Genomic DNA, 18,658 nt, shown 5'->3' on the forward strand with positions numbered 1-18,658 from the left:
GATATGGTTGTGGTGATTCTAGAGGTTCTTGCTCATAATGGCCATAAAAATATGGTATGGATGATTGGTTATATGATGGATATGGATCATAAGGTGGTGTTTGGAAGGCTTGTGAGTATGGTTGAGGTTCATGTTGAGGATAAGAATCATAGGCATATGATGGTGATAATTGATTGTCATAAAAAGATTCACCATAGCCATTGACTTGACATGCACTAGGATGGTGATTATACCTATAAGCATCCGGAGGTTGTTGCCAATAGGAGTGGTCAATTCCTTGAGGCTCCTCCCATCTTTGTTGGTTCCATCCATAATGAGTGTCATCATTGAAGTTCATATTTCCTACAACACAATTAGAACCAAACTCATAGCCAAGGTGAGAATTCATAGTGGAAAAGCAAAATAAAACTAACAAAAACTAGCAAATAAAGAAAAAAGCGAGATATTCACACTATTCACATATATACAATAACCAATAACACAACACCATTGCAAGTCCCCGGCAAAGACGCCATTTGAAAATAGAGAGAACAAGAGTATCTCAATTACAAAACCTAGAAACAAAATAAGAGAAATTACAACAAGAGAATAGGGATAGAGAGAAGAACCAAAGTGTAGCAATCATCAATTGAAGGTAGAAGTAGAAGGAGACTTGAATTAAACCCAGAACTATGAGATCCTAATCAAACCCTAATTCTTAATCCTAATTCTAGAGAGAAGAGAGAGCTTCTCTCTCTAACTCTAACTACTTCTAAAACTAAACTATGACTAATGATTAAAGTATATCGATTCCTCTTCAATCCTTGGCTTAAATAGCATCAGAAATGAGTTGGATTGGGCCCACAAGGCTTCTAAAATCGCTGGCCACGTGTTGCATTAAGTGAGTCATGTGCCACCAACGGTGCGTCCACGTACCGTGCGCGTGCGCGCCCCTATGCGCGATGAAACTATGGCAAATCTTATATCATTTCGAAGCCCCGGATGTTAGCTTTCCAACCCAACTGGAACCGCATCATTTGGACCTCTGTAGCTCAAGTTATGGTCAATTAAGTGCGAAGAGGTCAGGCTTGACAGCTTTTTGGTTCCATCATTTCTTCATGAGTTCTCAAACTTTACATGCTTTTTCTTCATTCCCTTAATCCAATCTTTGCCTCCTAAATCTGAAATCACTTAACAAACATATCAAGGCATCTAATAGAATCAAGGTGAATTAAATTTAGCTATTTTAAGTCTTAAAAAGCATGTTTTCACTCTTAAGCACAATTAAGGGAGAAGTTATAAAACCATACTATTTCATTGAATAAATGTGGGTAAAAGTTGATAAAATCTCCAAAAATCAATACAAGATAAACCCTACAAATGGGATTTATCATAGCTCCTATCGCAGGTTGGTGCTTTCTTTTTCTTTTATTGCGTCTTCTATATTTTTCTGGCTCGCTGGTAGTTCTGTGTTTGGCTTTTGTTGGTGTTGCATGTTTAGTTTATTTTCTGAAAGGTTTTGACCTTTTCTTTGCTTTGTCCCTTTTTCAAGAAAATGTTGCTGCCTTGATTTCTGTTTACCTCCTTGTTCCTTTTGTTGAGGGAGTTAGGGTTTTGGCTTGCAGCATTTTCTCCCTTCTGTATTCTGTACTGTTGCCTCCAAAGGGTGCCTTGGATTTTTAATGGTGATCTTTGAACCTTGGGGCACCCTTTTTATTTTCGCTGTTGGATTCTATCATTTGCTGGTTGCTTTTGTATTTTTGATTCTGTCCGAGTTGTTTGATGGTGACATTCCTTTTATTTTCTTGTTGTAGGTGTAGTTTCTTTATGTCTTATCGTAAGAATATCATTGAGATGTCTACAAATTTCCCCCTGGTATGGCTGACTGGATAGATTCTATAGTGTTGATGTGTGTTACTGTGGCTGACTTGGAGTATTGTGAGAAACTTAGGAGATTTCATAGGATCTGTAGTAGTAGAGATGATGAAAAGAAATATGAGCTGGTGTCGCCCGATCCTGAGGAGAGAGTTAGTTTCCTCCCCTTAGGTCGGGCAGAGCGTCATTTCTTCTACGCTTATGACTATTTCTTTAGCCAAATAGGTATTACCCTTCCTTTTACCGCTTTTGAGAATGAAGTTTCGTGGGACTGTAATATGGCCCCGTCGCAGCTTCATCCGAACTCTTTGGCTTTTACGAAGATTTTTCAGTTGTTGTACCAAGAGCTGGGTGTCCGACCTACCTTATCCCTTTTTCTTTACCTGTTTGTGTTGACCAAACCGGGGGTGGCCAAGAAGAAGGCTTCTTAGATTTCCTTTCAGGCTACCCAGGGAAAGAAAGTTTTTTCCATGTTTGATTACTCTTTCCGGGATTTTAAGAACTTTTATTTTAAAGTCCGGGCTGTTGAAAGTGTTCGCCCCTTTTTTCTGGATGAAAACGATGAGCCGACCTTTCCCTTATGGTGGCAGAAAGACCCTGTAGTCCTTAAATACCCATGGGAGAGTCTAGATGAGGTAGAGAGGGCTTTTGTGGGTGTTTTAGAGGAGCACTGGGGGGGAGCCTCCTCATCTGGACACTAAGAAGTTTTTAGGGGATCCCGCTCTTCTCCGTTCTGAGCTAGGTAGTGTCCGACCTCTTCTTTCATAGAAAGTTTTCTTTTTATTGATTGTGATCTTGTCATTATCTATTGTGTGACTGTTTTGCTGGCTTCATTTCAGAGATGGTGTCGTCGTCGAATTTGATGAAGGTTTTTCGCAAGGCAAAAAAGGCGGTGGCTGCTCAAAATTTGTTAAGGAAGACGTCGGGGGAGAGCTCTTCACAGTTACCTCCGAAGAAGCCAGAATATGATCCTCAGGGGCCAAGGAAAGTCATCCCAACCCCTCGAGTTCGGATGGTTCCTACTGATCCGCCTGTGACAACCTTTGGTGCTGCTTCCTCCCCTACTTCAGCTGGTCCTCCTTCCAAGAAACCGAGGACTGTTGGCCCTTATAACCTGGATGACAAGGAATTTGATGGCGTGGCTTTTGCCACATAGCTAATTTCCCCTTATGGTAAGGTTCCTCTTGATGATGTGTCGATCCTTCATCATCTGGATTTTATATCGAGCAACAGTATCCAGATGGCTAATCTCAGTTCGGCCTTGTCCCGAGTTGTCAGGGAGTCTCCAGTCCGTGCTACTAAGGACTTTTTGGAGGATGCCAAGGCCGAGTATGATAGGATGAGGGGTCTTAAGGAGGAGTTTGAGGCAAAGGCTGTTGGATTGGAGCTTGAGGTGGAGAGGGAGAATGTTCGGGCTACTGCTGCGGAGGCGGCTGCCAATCTGGCCGAAGAAATTGCCAAAAAGACCAAGGAGAGTTATACTCGAACTTATGGAGAGTTTTTGGAGGCTAAAGAGAGGCTTCAGTCTGCATATGATCACTATGCCGAGCTCCAGGGCCATGTGATAAATGGTATGACTGTGCTTTATGAGAATTTGAAGGCCTAGGTCCGAGTTCTTGCTCCCGATGCCGACCTCTCCTTATTTAGTATGGACAATGTCGTGGAGGATGGGAAAATTGTGCCTGCTTCTGAAGATAAGGATGATGAGGCTCCTCCTTTAGTATCGACAGCCAAGGCTTCTGCAGCCCCTCATGCCGAGTCATCTTCAATTCCTTCTGCCAAGGTGTTCCCTCCTGAGGCCAAGCCCGACGTGGAAATTTTGAACGGCCCGGATGGAGTTATTGGATCTACTCCTATTTCAGTTATTCCTCCTTCTCCCAAAGATGCAGTTACTGGGGCGAGTTTCGATCCTTTATAATTCTCTTTTTCATATCCCCTTTTGATATGTATTTGATGTGGTCTGGTCTGTGGACCTTTTGAACTTCTGATTTTGTAACCCCCCCCCCTTTTTTGGGATGGTCTTTCTAACACTTTCCTTTGTTGCGTCTTAGCAACTTTTGTCTTCGATCAAAACACTTTGAACTCTTGGGTTGCCATTGGGTAGTCCTTGAGCCTTTAATATTTTAATTACTGTGTTTTGGCTTGTTGCGCCGATTTAGCTTTTGTTTTTACCCTTGTATGATTTTCTTGTGTTTTTTGGCGATGTGGCCCCTAGGATGTAGATGTTTGGGATTCCTTGGTTCGTCGCCTTTTTCAAGGTAGTGTTTACTTTGCCGACCTCTACCTTTGCCTTTTGGAACGTGCTGACGTCGTCCTTTATGGCTTACAGTCCGGGCTTTATAGTCAATTTCCAACAACCTTTTAGGTGGCGTTCATATTGAACCCTTTCTTTTTAGTTTATTTGGACGACTTTTTAGCTCCACCTCTGAGATCGTGCTTTCACTTTTTAAGTAGTGTCTCTTTTCAAGACTTGCACCCTTTAGCTAATCATCTCGGGCCTAGGCTTTTCAACCTTTTTGGCCTTTGTATGGTGTTTGTTCCCTTTTCAGTGATCCTTTCATTGGTCTGACTTCTCTGTCGGGCCTTCTCAAGTTATTTTTAGTAATCCCATTTTTAGTTTGACCTCGTCAGGTCGCTTTATATGGGTTACTTTTTATAACTTCTTGCATTAACTCGAGCTTTATCGCTTCACCTTGCCGACCTCTTTTAATCGGGCGATGAATTTTGCGTTTATGAGCGTAAATTAATGCGTCTTGGTAGAAATTTTTTTAGGAAATCTTAAAATTTTATTCAAGTAATAAGTTAAAAAATGTAAATAAGAATGTGTACATGCGAGTGCTTACCCTTCTAGTTCGGGCAGCTTTCAGATCTTGGCTTGGCGCCGCGTTAAAAAACCTTTTAGGAAAAAGAGTGCACCTTGGCCTGAGATCTTTTTCTAGCTGTAGTACCCCTTAGGTTACAGGCATGCCATGACCTCGGTAGCTCCCGCCCTTGGAGGTCGGCCACCCTATAGTAACATTTCCTAGTACTTCTGTGACTCGGTATGGCCCTTTCCAGTTGGCTGCTAGCTTCCCTTCTCCTGACCGACCTGCTCCGATATCATTTCGAATTAGGATGAGGTCGTTAATGGTGAAGCTTCGCTGGATTACTTTTCGATTATACCTTGAAGCCATTCGACGTTTTAGCGCTTTCTCTCTAATCCGAGCTTTTTCTCGGACTTCTAGAAGTAGGTCGAGTTCTTCCCTTTGTGTTTGGGAGTTGGTGCCTTCGTTGTAGAGGATCACCCTAGGGGATCCTTCTTCTACTTCTACGGGGATTATTACCTCCATTGCATAAGCAATTCGGAAGGGTGATTCCCTGGTGGTAGAGTGTGGTGTTGTCCAGTATGCCCATAGGACTTGGGGGAGCTCTTTAGCCCAAGCTCCTTTTGCGTCCTGTAGTCTCCGTTTTTACCCGGCCAATATGACTTTGTTGGCGGCTTTCGCCTGCCCGTTGGCTTGTAGGTGTTCTACAGAGGTGAACTGGTGCTTGATTTTCAAATCGGCTACCAAGTTTCTAAAGCCCGTGTCGGTGAACTGAGTGTCATTGTCTCTAGTGATGGAGTATGGGACCCCAAACCTCGTGACAATGTTTCTGTATAGGAACTTCAGACTTTTTTAGGCGGTGGCGGCAGCTAACGGCTCTATCTCGATCCACTTTGTGAAATAATCTATTCATACAATGAGGAACTTGACTTGTCCTAATCCCTGGGGGAATGGTCCGAGGAGGTCGAGCCCCCACTTTGCAAATGGCCAAGGTGAAGTGACGCAGATGAGCTCTTCGGGTGGCGCGACGTGAAAGTTTGCATGCTTTTGGCATGGGGGACATATTTTGACAAACTCTGTTGCTCCCTTTTGCAAGGTCGGCCAGTAAACACCAGCTCGAAGAACCTTTTTGGAAAGAGCTCGTGCTCCAAGGTGATTGCCGCACATGCCACTGTAGACTTCTTCTAGGACTTTCCTTGTAGCGGAGGTCGGGACACATTTTAGGAGGGGTGTTGAGATCCCTCTCCTATATAGGATGTCGTCCACTATGGTGTAGTACTGTACTTCTTGTACTAGCCTTTTCGCCTCCTTTTTATCTGTGGGGAGTATTTCGGACTTGAGGTAGCTGATTATGGGAGTCATCCACCCTTGGTCCTGGTTCGCTATGCTTAGGACCCTCTTTTCTTCCGAGGTTGACGGATTTTGTAGTGTTTCTTGGATGAGGCTTCTATTGTTGTCCCCTGATTTGGTGCTGGCTAGTTTTGAAAGTGCATCAGCTCGGGTATTTTGTTTCCGAGGTATATGTCAGACCTCATATCCCAAGAATTTTCCAAGCTATTCTCTTGTCTTGTCTAGGTATTTCTTCATGGTGAGATCCTTGACCTGGTAGCTCCCTTCTATTTGAGAGGTAACTACTTGTGAATCGCTGAATATGGTGAGCTTTTGAGCTCCAACTTCTCTAGCCAGCTTTAAACCAGCCAGTAGGACTTCGTATTTGGCTTGGTTATTTGAAGCAGGAAACTCGAACCTTAAGGAGAGTTTGAGCTGGTTTCCCTGATCACTTTCTAGGATAACACCCGCTCCACTCCCGGCTTTGTTTGATGAGCCGTCGACGTAGAGGTTCCATTTAGTAGGGGGGCCTGGGGCGTCGATGTATTCTGCGACGAAGTCGGCCAGGTATTGAGACTTGATGGCTATCCGGACTTCATACTTAAGGTCAAATTCGGACAGCTCAACTGCCCATTGTAGGATTCTTCCAGCTAAGTCGGTTTTTTGTAGGATACCTTTTATGGGTTGGTTGGTCCGTACTCTGATGGTGTGGGCTTGAAAGTATGGTCGGAGTCGTTGGGAAGTGAGTATAAGGGCGTAGGCAAACTTCTCTATCTTTTGGTAGTTTAGTTCAGCCCCTTGTAGAGCCTTACTGATAAAGTAGATGGGTTGTTGCCTGTTCTCGTCGTCTCTGACTAGGGCTGAGGCTATCGCCCGACTTCCCACGGCGAGGTATAGGATTAGTTCTTCTCCTTACCGGGGTCGGGTAAGGATAGGTGGTTGCCCTAGGAATGTCTTGAAGTCCTGGAAGGCTTGTTCACATTCTGGGGTCCATTTGAACCTTTTTCCTTTCCTTAATGTTGCGAAGAAAGGGAGAGATCTCAAGGCCGACCCGACTAGGAATCTAGACAGGGCCGCTAATCTTCCATTTAGCTGTTGTACCTCTTTGACACAGGTCGGGCTTTTCATGCTGAGTATGGCCTGACATTTATCTGGGTTTGCTTCAATCCCTCTCTGGGTGAGCATGAAGCCCAAGAATTTTCCAGCTTCTACCGCGAAAGTGCACTTTGCGGGATTTAGTCTCATCCCGTGCTTTCTTATGGTGTCGAACACTTCGGCGAGGTCGGGTAATAGCGCTTCTTCTCTTTGTATCTTTATCAACATGTCGTCTACGTAGACCTCCATCAGCTTTCTGATGTGGTTGGCAAAAACTTTGTTCATCAACCTCTGGTATGTAGCCCCTGCGTTTTTAAGTCTGAATGGCATGACTACGTAGCAGTAGTTTGCCCTTGGGGTTAGGAACGAGGTTTTCTCTTGGTCGGGTTGATACATCGGGATTTGGTTGTACCCTGAGTAGGCGTCCATAAAGGAAAGGTACTTATATCTCGATGAGACGTCGACTAGTGTGTCTATATTTGGGAGTGGATAGGGATCTTTTGGGCAGGCTTTGTTGAGGTCGGTGTAATCAGTGCACATCCGCCACTTTCCATTTGACTTTTTGACCAATACGACATTGGCCAGCCATAATGGGTACTTAACCTCCTTTATGAACCCTGCCTCTAATAAGGCCTGTACTTGTTCTTCCACGGCTTGCGACCTCTCTGGGCTGAGCTTTCTGCGCTTCTGTTGCACTGGCCGAGATCCGGCCAGTTTGTGACACATTAATCCGGGATCTATGCTGGGCATATCTGCGGCCTTCCATGCGAACAAGTCAGAATTCTCCTTCAGGAACTTTATCAGTAGCTCCTTTAAGTCTTCTTTTAGGTTTGTACCTATGTTCGTTGTTTTATCTTGGGTATCTCCGACTTGGATCTCTTCGGTCTCGCCTTCTGGTTGAGGACGAAGTTCTTTGCGAGCCCTGATTCCCCCGAGTTCAATAGTGTTGGCTTCTTTTCCTCTGGGGTCGCCTTTAAGGTTCAGACTTTCGTTGTAACAGCGTCACGCGAGTTTTTGGTCTCCCTTTATGGTGGCGATCCCTTCTGAAGTTGGGAACTTCATGCATAGATACGGAGTGGAGACCACCGCGGCGAGCTGATTTAGCGTTGTCCGACCTATGAGGGGGTTGTACGCGGAGCTCACGTCGACTACAATGTAGTCTATGCTTAGCGTCCTAGATCGCGTTCCTTTTCCGAATGTCGTGTGCAGTGGGATGTACCCCAATGGCTGGATTGGGGCATCTCTGAGCCCGAATAGGCTATTTGGATATGCTCTAAGCTCTTTTTCTTGTAGGCCGAGCTTGTCGAAGGCGGATTTGAATAGAATATCCGCAGAGCTTCCTTGGTCGACCAATGTTCGGTGGAGGTTGGCATTGGCTAATATGATGGTAACGACCACGGGGTCATCATGCCCAGGAATGATGCCCGCGGCGTCTTCTTGGGTGAAGGTGATAGTGGGGAGGTCGGGTGACCTGTCCCCTTCTCCGACATGGTACACCTCTTTAAGGTGTCTTTTGCGGGATGACTTAGAGATCCCTCCTCCTGCGAATCCTCCGTTGATCATGTGAATATGTCTCAGGGGTGTGAGGGGGACGTTCAGCTCGTCTGCCCTCTTCGTCCTTTCTTCTCTTTTTTAGTTCGTCCACTCTATTAACTAGGAACCGATCTAGTATCTCTTCTCGTGCTAGTTTTTCTATGACATTCTTCAAGTCGTAGCACTCGTTGGTAGGGTGCCCGTAGATTCGATGATATTCGCAATACTCTATCCGACTTCCTCATCTCTTGTGTTTAATCGGGCGAGGGGTGGAATCTTCTCAGTGTTGCATATTTTTCAGTAAACATCCACAAGAGATACTCAAAGAGGGGTATAATTGTGGTACTTTCTGAGTTTCTCTGCGGATTGGTCTTCTTTTTTGCTGAATTCTTTATCCTTATTCCGAGGCCCGTTCTTATACCTCGTTCAAAGATGTTGAATATTTCTTGGATATGGAGTGACTAAAGAATCATTCTCACAAACCGTTGATGAGTCCCATGATGGTCACAAAATAAAATACACTAATTCAAGGACACATTATCTCCGTCCATATCTCTTTTGTCAAACACGATTTTGTGTCTTAGATCTCTCACTCTCAGCTATGGTCACCGAACCCCAACCCTTATCAGTGCCCTCACTTCACTTGCCGTCGCCGCACCGTTAACCTCGCCTCCGCCGCGCCTCTTCGCCGGTCGCCGATCGACTCTGCCCTGCCGTTTCGTCCCTCACCGTTCCCTGCTTCTTCGTCCCTGCCGGTGCGTCGCTGCTCTTCTCCTCTGTCTCTGCTCTGCTCTTTCGTCTCTGCCGTTTGCTGCTCCTTCGTCCCTGCTGGTGCGTGGCTGCCCGGTCTTCTTGCTCGTTGGTGAGTGATTCTTATTGTTATTTTGTTTGCTGACCTTGTTAGATTTTGTTATTTTGTTATTTCCCTTGTGAAGAAACTGTGACAAATATGATTAGCTAGGAACTAATAGTTAGTTAGAGATTAGTGTGATTAAATACAAATGGAAGGAGGAAGGGCTTAGTTTGCTTCTGTTTTGCTTGCAATTTAGGTTCACTACTCCATCTTCATTAAACACGATGAAATAAGTGGCTTGCATGTGATTGGTTGCAGATCTTGATTTATGTTTGTTCCTTTTTGGATCTTGGACATACATTTCAAATGCCTAAAAACTTGTAATATGTGACTGTGTAAAAGGATTCGCTGCATCTTTATAGGTTATTCCCTTGAAGCTGCTTGCTTTCCTTTGATAAACTGTTGCACTAAATTGGACCCTAATCAGAATTTAGAATTGTGAATATTTAAAGAAAACTGTCAAGTCTTAGTATTACATTTTTCTCTATGTCTGGACAATACAATCAACATAGACCCCTTTATTAAATTATTCACATTAACACATTACTCTTTTCTCTCTATTTAATTATTTATTTATGCTTGTGTTTGCATTGCTCTATGCATTTATGTATGTATGCATATGCAAAGGTTCCTGATTATTTATTTTTTGTCATCATCCTTTTAGTAAATTAGTTGGAGGGAGGAGGACTCACCATATGGAAAGCTTTACCCAACAGAAGGTTCAAAGATACGAAGAATTCGTTGATCATCTCTTGAAACCTGATCTTCAACGCGCTATTGATGAGTGGTATTTGTCTTATATTTGTTCATTTTGTTTGTTTTCTGGTTCAAATAGATGTGTATATATACCTTACTGAATAATAATGTTGGTTTTCTGCAATTAGCATAAGCTCTAGTATAGGATGCCATTGGATTTATTATGAGTTGGAAATCAAAGGAGTTACATAGTTTCATTCTTGTTGACATGGCATTGTTTAGGTATTGTGCTACTATATGAATTTAGGATTAAGTTTGTAATTCCCCTTGAAATGGATTTATAGATGCTGTTTATATGTGCATCCATAAGTACGAGTGTTTCTCGTCTGTTGCATGTGTTTCCACAGTTTTTCTTTACCTATTTCCTTTGTTCTTCTTAGTTTGCATTTTCATTTTGTTTTCCTCAGAGCTCCTGAAGACATAAATTGGAGTACTGAGTCATATGCTTTATGAGCAGCCACGAGAGTGTCAAACATTTCCCCAAACAGAAGAGGGACCAAACTGTTTCAGTTTTTTGTTCCTTCTCTCTCTTCCACCAATGCAAACCATGTTTTCCAACAACCTTTCATTGATCCCTCTGAAGAATCTTTGATTTCTCTCGCAATTTAACAATCACTGCACAAAAATGCTCCTTCCATCTGATCCCCTTCCACACTCTCAATCACAGGATCCCGCAAATGGCCCTAGCAGCCACTTCTCCAAGAAAATCGATGATTTTCCTATGAAAATTTCAGCTGAAGGTCAATCACACCTCGAGGTTATTTCGAAAGATTGTGTCTTGGACACCCTTTTGAGCCATAAGCCTGACCCCAAATTGGCTCTGAAGTTTTTGAAAGGAGTCGAGAGAAGACGAGGGTTTGTGAAAACCGTTGATGTTTTGTGTTTGTTGATGCATATTCTTGCTTCGAGCCCTGACACTTATGGGGTTCTACGGAATTTGCTAAACAACTATGTTTTTGCAGATTCTAGTCCTACTGTTACTCTGTTAGGGTACTTGTGGAAGAGTTGGTAGGATGTGCAGTAAGGTACGATTTTGAATCTGATTCGCGGGTTTTCAATTATCTTTTGAATGGTATGTTAGAGCTAACAAGATCACAGATGCTGTTGAGTGTTTTAAATTGATGTTAAAACATGATGTGGTTCCTTGGGTTTCGTTTATGAACATCCTTTTAACTGCATTAATCAGGAGGAACATGATTAGTGATGCATATAGCTTGTATGATGAAATGGTTCAAAGAAAAATGTATGGTGATTGCTTTACTCTGCATGTCCTAATGCGTGCATGTTTAAAAGAAGGGAAGATTGAGGAAGCTGAGATGTATTTCAGTCGGGAAAACGGTAGAGGGTTAGAACTTGATGCAGCTGCTTACAGCATTGTTATTCAGGCTGCTTATAGGAGGCCGAACTCGAATTCAGCATGTGAGCTGTTGAAGGAGATGAAAAAATTGGGTTGGCTGCCATCTGAGGGTACATATAATTCTGTGATTGCTGCTTGTGCTAAACAGGGAAATCTTGTAGAGGCATTGAGGCTTAAGGATGAGATGGTGCGTAGTGGTGTTCCATTGAATATAATTGTTGTGACAAATTTAATTAAAGGACATTGTGAGCAAGGGAATGTTGATAGTGCATTACAATTGTTTGAGGAGGTTGTTAAGGTTGGTGTTACTCCTGATATAGTTACTTTCTCGGTTTTGATAGATTGGTGCTCTAAGACTGGGAATGTGGAGAAGGCATTTGAACTTTACTCCCAAATGAAACTCATGGCCATTCAACCAAATGTTTATATTGTAAATTCTCTGTCAAAGGGATTTCGGAAACAGCATTTTCTAGAAAGTGCGTATATGGTGCTTGATGAGGCTGTTGAACATGGTATTGCTACTGTTGTTACATATAACATCCTTTTATGCTGGCTTGGTGACCTGGGAATGGTTAATGAGGCTCGTCATTTGTGGGACAAGATGATAAGTACGGGAATTACACCTTCACTAATTTCTTATAACAACATGATACTTTGTCACTGTAAAAGGGGCTGCATGGATGATGCCTGTAGTGTGAAGAATGATATACTTAACAGCGGTTTAAAACCGAATGCTTTTACATACACACTTTTGATAGATGGTTTTTTCAAAAAAGGTGATGCTAACCGTGCCTTTGGTATGTTTGGTCAAATGGTGGCTGCAAATATTGCACCTTCAGACTTCACATTTAATGTTGTTATAAGTGGCTTGTGCAAAGTTGGCCGGGTGTCGGAGACAAAGGATATGTTGAACAATTTTCTGAAGCAGGGCTTTATTCCTTCTTCTGTGACATAATAGCATCATCGATGGATTTGTCAAGCAAGAAGCAATTGATTTAGCACAGTCTACTTACAGGGAGATGTGTGAAAGTGGAATTTCACCAAATGTTATCACTTGTACTAGTTTGATTAATGGACTTTGCAGAAGCAGGAAGATTGATATTGCTTTGAGATTGTATAATGACATGAAAATCATGGGATTGGAGTTGGATATTACTGCATATAGTGCTCTCATCGATGGTTTCTGCAAAGTACAAGACATGGAAGGTGCATGCAAATTCTTCTCTGAACTTCTGGAGGTTGGTTTGCTTCCAAACTCAGTCGTGTATAACAGCATGATTAGTGGCTTTGTAAATTTGAATAATATGGAAGCTGCACTTAGCTTTCACAAGAAAATGGTAGATAACAATGTCCCATGTGATTTGCAAACATATACAACGTTGATCAATGGACTTTTAAAGGAGGCTAAATTGAATTTTGCTTCAGATCTTTACTCAGAGATGCTTTCCAAGGGTGTCATACCTGATACTTTCATGTATAATGTTCTGGTAAGTGGACTTTGTAACGAAGGACAACTAGAGAAAGGTAGCAAGATCCTAAAGGAAATGGATGGGAATAATATATCTCCTACTGTTCTTATCTATAACACTTTAATTGCTGGACACTTTAGGGAGGGGAATCTGCAAGAGGCCTTTCGACTACATGATGCTTGATAAAGATCTTGTGCCTGAAGACAACGTATGATATTCTTGTAAATGGAAAGCTCAACATATCCTATGCTCATGCCAGAGCTTGACTTGCATAATGGGTTGAGGATGTACATTGCAATAATGGGCTTCAAACTAATTGATCTTAGTGTGAAAGTTGTAGAATGATTGGAAATTGGTCACCGTTCTCTTTTTTTATTTATTTATTTTTATTTTTTATTTGGATTAAGAAACATGGACCAACTTACTTTCCAATCTCAATGCTTATTTTTCTCACACAAATCGTAATTCTTTCTAATTGATTATGGGTTCCTTCGTCTCATATCCAATACGAACTACATTCAATTCTATGTTTGCTCAACAGCATAACAATATCAGTGACTAGATATTCTGCAGATAGTTAAGTACTCTGGGAAAAAGAATTTCCAGTAGCTAGTGTGTGGCTGTGCTTGCTTGCAGAGCTATTACCAGTGGAAAATTTTGCACTATTCAGGTGTGATCTTAATGTTCCTTTAGTTACATTTATGGATTGTAGACAATTTGCCTTTTTAGTCAAAAGAAATGTACATATTAACAGTCTCAATGATAAGGCTTTGTTGTTGCTGCTAATTTACCATTGCCATTGGTTATGAAACGATGATGCTTTATTTTATATTTATTTATTACATTTATTTATTCATTATACTTGAAGTGTTTGTATATTGTGTTATGTCAAATCTATAGAAAATCATCCTCTTTATAGAGAGATTATAGAAATACGAACAACTAGAAAATATGAAATATTAGCCTAAAATAAAGGAAATATTTCTAATCATAGAACTTCCTAAAAATAAGTTAAACTAATAAGGAAAGAATATCACAAGTAATCCTATTTAGCGAAAAGGTTCATGAAAGAAATTAAGGAATCTAATTAGATTTGATGCCCTTCTTGACATCCAATCAACACTCCCCCTCAAGTTGGCTTTAAGATATCCTTTACTGACAGCTTGCTTTTTATGCTATCAAAATTCTTCTTGGGTAATAATCCTTTGGTTAGAACATGAACATCTACTGATTGTTCTGTGGTAGGGATGTACGAGATGTAAATTTATTTGTCGGTGATGTTTAACACCAGCAGCTGAATTCCATTGGCACCCGAATTGAGTAGATTACCCTTTTACAGTTTGATTTGATACTGGAAAGAACGAGTAAAATCGAACAATTGTTTGGCTACATGTTCTATTATATCTTGTCACTCATATTACCTCTTTTACAATTGGAAACAAATTTCATTTTAAAATTGAAACAAATTTCATTTAGAATTGAAGTTCTAAAATCAAATGTTCATTGTATGTTGATTCCAATTTTCTTCCATATAGATTATGCATAGCATAGTTTTACGAGAAAGTGATGTTTGACTAGTCAAGAGCATGGAGTTCAGTTAACAGAATAGACATTAGCCTATGGAGCTAGATCCAAAATTCCAAATAATTGGAGCAAAGAAAGGGCGGTGAATATGTTGTGAGTTCTTACACAAGTGAAGCAACCAAACACATCAGTAGCAGTGCCTTTGTTCAGGTCAAGTATTTTGAGTCTTATTTATGCAATATTTCACTGTTAAGTTTTTTTTGTAGTGAATCAACTTATAGGGAAGTAACCAACACAAAACTTAACAGTATCTAGCTCCATTTTGTTAAAAGTTACTTTGGGTATAGTCGTATAGACGATTAATTTGGAAGAGGGTTTTCAAAAGAACTAGTATTGAAACAAGCTTTATTTGCAATAAAGGGAAGAACAGGAAGCACTGTTCAAATCAATACATGGAGGCCTTTCTACAAGCATGATTTATCTGAAGCTTTGAGAACTTTCTTTTTCCTTTTCAGGGGCTCCTTCCAGTCAAAATAGAACAAAAAAGGGAAAAGACATTGGCTGAAGAAACGTTTGAATCTGACATTATTTTTTTCCAGAAAAATGTAAAATGTATACTGGCTGTGAATGATTGAGAAACATGGGAGGAGATGGAAACGGGTGAACACTTATTAATCCAATGTAAATTAAGGTTCATTCTTTCAGCTGTGTTTATGGCATTACAAGAAAAAGTGGACGCTGATTGGGAAGTGAGATTTGTCAGTGATTTTCGGGATTGAAGATAGCTGAAAGCCTGAAAGAAAGAATAAATATGATGGATTCGAAGAATGAAGACAGCTGGCTGTTTCCGTACAAGACCGTACCGTTTGATAGTTGTAAAGGTGCTGATTAAAATTGTGAAGTTAATGATAATTGGTGCTCTCTTGGAACTGTTGATAATCTTAGGTATCTTGTAAGGATGGGATTAAATGCATAATCATCTAAGAGCCATGTAAGTGGTGTGAAATTTATGGTAGCTACAAATAGGTTTGGTAGCAGTGAATATTGAAGAGACACTTAAATAGGTTCGGAAACACTTAAATTGGTTCAACAAATTTTAGATAGTATAGTTTGGTATTTAGCAAATTTTTATTCTTTAAAAATTCACGATTTTTTTGGATTTTTGTTAGTTTCAATCAAACTTTTAATATACATGTTAGGCAAATAAACCCTAATAAATTTTATCATAAAACAATACTTTAGTAAAAGAATATATCATTATAAGATAAATTATTATTCTTTCAAAATGATGGAAAAACTATTTTATCTTAAAAGAATAATTGTCGATGATATCTATAAAATTGGCAGGAGGCAAAGTGTCCAATTTAAATATCTTTTTGGGATTAATTTAATTTTTTGTGTGAATATGATAAAATATTGGCATACGAGCGCATTAGTTTCCTCATGGTTTTGCTTCACTTTTATTTTTTGGTCATCTTTTATTTTTTTTAATTTTTATAGAAGCTTATTTGTAGAATACTTTTCTATTCTAAAATAGAAAAAATTATTCTCAAAAAAATTAATCAGAATATTGGACAATATCGCTGACGGTAATAGCAACCATTATCATCGTCTCCAAAAAGACATAAAAATACTACATAGAAATACAGAATAGTACATAAGAACGGTGTAGTAAGAATGGTATTCTCTAATACCTTAATTTAAAAGAAACCTAGTTTAGTTTAGCAATAGTTGCTATTGCTTTGAAGAAGTAATGTTTTTTGTCTTGCTTTGAAGAAGTAATGTTTTTTGTCTGTCCGATATTCAACTCTCCAAGTTTTCTTCTCATCCAAATTAAACCAAACTAAATTTTTTTTAAAATTAAGAGTTTTGATCATGGTATATATTTTTTTTAAACTAGAAGCACAAAAGCAGTTTAGGAGTATATATTTTTTCCAAATTAAAAGTACAGAATGAATTTCTATTTATTTTTTCCTCCAATTTCACTTTCTAGATTTAATCTCATTTTTCGTCTAAAAACAAACCAAAAAATATTCCCTTTAAAATCAAATTTTCAGTTATATTAAAGTAAATAGATATCCACTATTTTTAATAAATTAGTTTTATTTTTAAGATAAAACTAATTTAAATTCTCAACTATTTTTATGTTGGATCGGATTGATAACCGACCAGTTTTTAAAAAACGAAAATCAAAATCGTTTACTCAGCAGTCAACACTCAGCACCCCTTCCCCAAACACTCCCCCCATAATAATAATTTTTAACAATATATAAAAGATAGAGGGGAGTTTGGTGTCTAATTTTCGCTTTTCCATCTTAACCCTATTAATAAAGAATACTCATATAACCTTTTATTTTAAAAAAGGTCAAAAAAGTAAATTACCAATTAACCTTTTTTTTTCATTCCTATTACGGTTATTTTTCTATTTCACGCATAACTTTCAATCATTTCGTCTTCTTTCTTATTTCATTCTCTTCTTTCAGGTTTTTGTCTGCTTTTATTAATATTTTTATCTCTCTGTATCTTTTTCTATTTATTAAATTAATTATGTATTACTTTTATTTTTTTTGTCTTCAAAAAATTGTAAAAAAAAACGACTCATAATTAACCATACAAAAAATTTCTCCATTCTTATGATAACTATCTATAATAATATATAATGCGAGTACATAGAATTTAGTGTCCAATTTTCTTTCTATTTTAACTTCTTCCTCAATCTTTCACTCAAATAATTTACTTTTTTTTTTAATATTTTTACTATTTTTCTAATTTTATTTACTTCTCTTACTCAGTTATAACATTTTCTGTTAATTTTAGTTTGTACCGTTTTTATTCTAAATACATCGTACTCTTGATCAGCAATTTAATTTCACTCTAATTATTCTATTTGAGTTTTTGTTATAATTTCTTAAAAATATTTACTATTTTTGTATTTTTATTGTTGTCTCTTTTGAGCTCTCTTCAATACTCTCAATTGAATTTTCTCCATCCCCCTCTTTTATCTTTTTTCTTTTTCTTCAATCTACTTATTTTCAGTCATTTTTCTATTTTTTAATTTATTTTTATTTTTTTACGTAAAAAAAATAGCGCTATATCTTTTTCTCGCATCAATTTGATAAGCAAGAAAACAATTTCTTTATATCTGATGTATTTTTTATTTATTTTTGTTTGACATGTCTGTGTTTAACTATCTATCAATGATGGGATGAAGAGGTTTCATAAATATTTTTATACCACTATTCTTTTTAAACTGCTTTCTATGGGATAAATTTTTTTTTATTTTCTAAATTATTGATTACGTAGAATATTGTATTTAAAATTTGAGTACATAAATACTTATTTTTAAATTAAATTAAAATAAATAAATGATATTATAAAAAAGTTTATTAATTTTGTCTTTTACAATATTATTTGTTTGGCATATTGACTAAGTTATTTAATTGGCATGTTTTACATGCAAGAAAATTTATACCTATCAAGTGTTCCTTAAAATATTAGTATGCTAATTTTTTAAACTATTAATTATTTAGAGTACTGAATTTGGCACATAGCAAAAGATTATTTGATTGAGATACGAATAACACAAAAAATATGCACATACCAATGATAGAGCGAACAAACTCCATATAATATTAACATGTGACAAGATAAGAACTTTGTTAATAAATTTTGATTTCGTAAATAATCTCACAACCCAATAAATATTTAAAAATATATTTTTTATTATTTTAACATTCATTATTATTTTCTTTTCTTTTTTTTCTATCTCATGGGGCTTGTAAATTTTAATTTATTATTTTTTTAAATATCTTTTATTTTTTGAATTATTTTATTTTATTAGGCATTTTAATTTATTTTATCTATTTTAAAAACTTTAGGGTCTAAGGATCTCCTGTTTAAACGATTCTAACCATATGATTAAAAAGTGGTTCAAGAGAATAAGCTTAAATTTGGCAATTCAATATTTATTAATGGATAACTATTAAAAGAGAAAAATTATTGCATAAAAAACAAATAAATTGATAATATATAGGCTAATTTGGACAATTAAAAGAAAGTAAAATAAATAACAAAAATAAGATAT

The 18,658-nt window shown here is 38.4% G+C and overlaps 1 long non-coding RNA gene and 1 pseudogene across 1 annotated transcript; both read left to right on the forward strand.

Annotated features, from left to right (window-relative positions):
- On the forward strand, positions 524–14,007 carry LOC110267348. The gene is made up of 4 exons (XR_002354839.1): positions 524–780; positions 5,222–5,224; positions 10,304–10,307; positions 13,997–14,007. It is a non-coding gene; the product is annotated as an uncharacterized LOC110267348 (long non-coding RNA).
- Positions 9,999–13,442, forward strand: LOC107619290 (annotated as a pseudogene).

This window comes from Arachis ipaensis, chromosome B09 (genome assembly GCF_000816755.2).
Source record: "Arachis ipaensis cultivar K30076 chromosome B09, Araip1.1, whole genome shotgun sequence".
Taxonomy (NCBI): Eukaryota; Viridiplantae; Streptophyta; class Magnoliopsida; order Fabales; family Fabaceae; genus Arachis; species Arachis ipaensis.